This window comes from Sardina pilchardus, chromosome 9 (assembly GCF_963854185.1).
Source record: "Sardina pilchardus chromosome 9, fSarPil1.1, whole genome shotgun sequence".
Lineage (NCBI taxonomy): Eukaryota > Metazoa > Chordata > Actinopteri > Clupeiformes > Clupeidae > Sardina > Sardina pilchardus.
The window spans coordinates 16,441,525-16,446,524 of record NC_085002.1 but is presented as its reverse complement, the minus strand read 5'-3'; positions in this window follow the sequence as shown (position 1 = coordinate 16,446,524).

The window sequence follows — 5,000 nt, the reverse complement described above, 5'->3', positions numbered from 1 at the left end:
GTCTTTGGTTCCACTTTGACCACATTCTCATGCCAATCATACCCAAACTCCTCCTGTGGAGGCCTGTAAGACCTCTGTGTAATTGCTCTGATCTGGCCCTTAATTACAACTCTGCAATTCCATCGAAGTCGTTGGTGCTTCCACAGGATGATATTCATAAACGTTCTCAACAGCAAGGCCTACACACACAGCCTAGCATCATGTGTCTGCACAAACCAGTCACTGGCCCCCCTGGGGACTCACACAATTACAGACGTTGCAGACTAGCGTCGCACCGCAACAGACCTCATCCCTTGATTAGATGCTTTTGGGCATAAAAACATGCTCTCTATATATAGTCAAGCCGACCGTCTACACCACAGCACCATAGAGCAAGATGGCTACCGCAGGGTGAGGAGATTGAGACATAGTAGCCTTTTGGATGGGAAGAGCATGACAGTGTGAGGAGAGAGACAGAGGCGTGCAGAGAGCAGGGAGTGGAGAGAAATGCTCAGCTGTTCAAACAGGTACAGCACAGCAGTAGTGAGGTGTTTAAGTTGACCAGTATGAGGCATCTGCTAAAGCAAATATGTGTGCATGGTCATGTCAATGTATGTGTGTGTGTGTGTGTGTGTGGGTGTATGTGTGGGTGTTTGTGTGGGTGTGTGTGTGTGTGTGTGTGTGTGTGTGTGTGTGTGTGTGTGTGTGTGTAAGCTAATCCGCTAGTAAGTGCAGGGCAGCAGAAGGGCCGATCCTGTAACGTCTGCTTCCTCTCGCTGGCTTTTGTTTCTCATGTGTGAACAGGTGAGCAATTCACTCTCACTGAGCCAACAAGGAACCAAGGGAAAAATACACACTCACACACACTCAAAAGCACACATGCCCACACATACGTGCACAGTCACACACACACACACACACACACACACACACACACAAACACACACACACATGCGCGCGTGCCCACACAAACATGCACACTCTCTCTCTCTCTCTCTCTCTCTCACACACACACACTTCCACAATATCACAAATACACACACTGACCTACAAGAAGACACATTCAAATAGGTTTACTTGTTCATACAGTGCATTCATAACCAAACACATATGAACTGACTGATAGGCACAGACACCCGCACACACACACACACACACACACACACACACACACACAAAGAGAGTGAGCAACAGACACACACACACACACGGTTGTTTTTGCACCTTATTTGTGTTTTTCTTTGTCAAATTGGCTCGGTGGGAGGGCAGCTTCACACCCAGCGGGCTGAGTTGTGGAGACACTCAGGAATCCTGGCATTCCATCAGACTAACCTGCCTACTGCCCACCTGACAAACACACACACACACACACACACACACACACACACACACACACACACACACACACATGGAAACATGGTTATAGACTTACACCAAGTAAACACACACATACACAGATCCAAACAAGCTGCATAATTTTTTTTGTTTTTTTTAGACAGAAAAATACACATGCGGGTATATAGACAATCCTATACAGACACATGTGCATGTGCGAACAAACACACAGCCGCAAACAAACAAACACACACACACACACACATTCACACACTCTCTCACACACACACACACACACACACACACACACACTCTCTCTCTCTCTCACACACACACACACACATTGGAATTCTTTATTTGGATCCACCAATCAAATTTCTTTACAGAAAGGATTCAAATATTTTCAGAGATGATAGATAGATAGATAGATAGATAGATAGATACTTTATTGATCCCCGAGGGGAAATTCAAGATACAGCTTTGACATTCAAGGGTACATAAAGCATCGCCTATACCACACAGCAGGACTGCCTATCACAACTGATATGGAGCAGAATTTGTCAGCCGTTTAGCCGTCCCTATTGATAAGCCTGCCAGTCTTAGCCCACTGGCAGTCCGTTTGTGGACATGTCCCATCATAATCAGACACATCATCAGAGCTGTTGAACCAGTCTGGTATCATGCATGATTGTTTGTACATAGGCATGTTTTTTGGAAATATGTCTTGAACAGAACTGGCAATAAGATAAACAATATGGTCATGGCGTGCTGTGTAGAGTCCTTCGTACATATTACAATCATTTACAATATGCTCACACACACATGCGCGCACACACACACACACACACACACACACACACACACACAGCCTTCAGATATATCTTCATATATTTGGACAATGGACATACAACCAATCAGGCAGAATACTTTCCATTTACTGCATAATCATAAATGTGTGAAAAAAACATTGATATTGCTCACCCGCCTCCACACACACACATACACTCGCACGCACGCACACATGCGTGCACACAAACGCACATAAACACACCACATTTGTAAATATGCATAAAAACTCAGACAGTGTTCACATGTCAGCACAATGGTGCGACTCACATCCACACGGGTCCAAAAACAAACACCTCCCTCATTTGACTGACACATCCTCAGCTCTGTTGGTTCATTCCACCCACCTGCATTGCGCTGCGTTTTTCTTGGAAAGAGCAGCACCTGAGTAATGGCAGCAAAGCCTGGGCTTGTTCTTGGCATCACTGGGTGAGCTCAGAGTGGGATTGTGTAACAGGGAGGCATGGAGACCAACAGGCCCCAGAACATTACCTGTTTATACAGAATCTGCGGAGGGAGGAAGAGAGAGAGAGAGAGGAGATAGAGAGAGAGAGAGAAATTAGCCAAATCAAAATAAAACATTCCATATAAGTAATGCTCCCGAAAGCTATTACCATTTATATGTTAAACATAAAAAATATGTTAAACGTCAAACCACCATATGCCCCCAGAGAGAAAAGGGGGTGGTCAATTAGTGGAATGATGCTTTCAGTCAGACAGGAACCATCTGAGGATGGGTCAGTATTTGTCTGCAGACTCTGCACTATCTCTTTTCCCCAGCAGAGGGATACAAGAGTTTCCAAAGAGGATGGACAAGGGTGTGTTTTCAATCTAGTGAGAGTGAAAACTTCACTCATGCATGAGTGTGTGTGACTGTGCTGTGCACGTATCATGGGTGTGCACGTACCCATTATGTGTAACTGAGTGCATGCAAAATAATGGAATTACATCCATGCATGAGTGAATGCACTATATGCGGATTAATGTGTGTGTAATATGGTGTGAGTATGGATATAAGTTGGTGTGCAAGTCTGTGCATGATTGACAGTATGTGGATATTCTACATTTCTCACTATGTGTGTGTGTGTGTGTGTGTGTGTGTGTGTGATGTGTGCATCGGCTTGCATGTTTCTGTATGTGTGTGCGTGTGTGTGTGTGTCCTGAGGGTTCAAGGACTGGCCAGGCCTGGAGAGACCTGTCTCTGTCTGTGCTAATTAGTGGGGTGGGAGTAGGTGCTGTTCATGGGCTCCTGCCTCTGATAAAGATGTTCAAAGAACTGAGTGGGTCCAGTCCTTTCTTATCTTTCTCCCTCCCTATGCCACACACACACACACACACACATGCACACATGCACACACGCGCGCACACACACACGCACACACACACACACACACACACACACACATACACACACACACACACACACACACACACACACACACACACAGACCAACATATTTTGCTCACTCTGAGGTGCCAAGTGAGATATAGGTCTGTGTGTGTTCCTCTGCCAGATCATCTGTTTCCATCACCCCCTAGCTAGATCCTGATACATACACAATCATTTCATCTTCCAAAAATGAATGTGTGTATGTGTTTGTGAGAGACAGAGAGAGGGCTGGGATGGGGGGTAGTGTGTGTGTGTGTGTGTGTGTGTGTGTGTGTGTGTGTGTGTGTGTGTGTGTGTATGTGTATGTGTATGTGTTTGTGAGAGAGAGAAAAAGAGAGAGAAAGAGAAAGAGAGAGACAAACCAACAGGACCAAGAGAAAGATTTAGGGGGCTGCTATTCAATGTGCAAGTCCATGTGTGCCAGTGTGATTGGCACCACTCTAGAATATGCAGGTCGTGCATGCCTCTACTCTTGCCTGAGATGAAACCCATCTGTAGCCAGTGTCTGCTTGGCCTTCTGTCAGCACCGAGCCAGGCAGGAGCCATTTAGCTGCAATGTGGTCACAATGCAGAGTTAATTGTTGTATTCTATCTCTTCCTTCACCAGATCTAACCCCAAACTTCAGCAACCCCCCCCCACACACACACACACACACACACACTTCTCTCCATCTCTTTCTCCCCTCCAGCCTGCCTTCATAAACACTCCCTTACTCTGTGTTGACACAGCTTCAGTGGGAATACCCTTCCTTTACCCCCCCAATCCCCCCTCTCCCTCTACCACCACCCTCCATGACCCCCTCCCCTCCCTCTGCACATCAGAAGCCCAGGGATCAGGCCCCACACCTGGGCATGTTTGCAGAGGAAGCGGGCCTGGGCGGGCGGTGCTCCATGCGTCTGTCGGCTGGCTCCACAGTGTCTGGCCAGCTGTGCTCTCGGCGCGGCTTGGCCTCCCCTTCGCTCTGTGGGGGCAGCACAGCTGGGAAAGACATGTTTCCCAAAAGAGGCTGAAAAAAAGGAAAGAGCGAGGGAGGGAGGGACAGAGGGAGGGAGGGAGAGGGAGAGACGAGAGATAAAAAAAGAAGAAGAAGGAGAAGAAGAAAAAAGGAGCAAAATGAGAGTTATTTCTAGATCTGTGTGTGTGTTTATCTCCTCAGCCAACTCCTTTGTTAGTCACTATCCTGCTATTTTGGGGGAAGTGGGGATTTGAAAAGAGTATCATACTGTTGTTGAAATAGTATTTATGAGTTGGAAGAAATTAGTGTATGCTCTCTTTCCTCAGTGTGAACCCAGAGCCAGCAGAGCCAACGGGTTCATTTCAGACGTCTTATCTGATGGGCTCTCACTGGATTGATGTGAATCACTAACATGGAACGTTTTTTAAAATGTGTTTTCAAGGAAGGAGACACATGTTTTCTGTATGTGGTTATGAGTATGAAGTGATATGTAG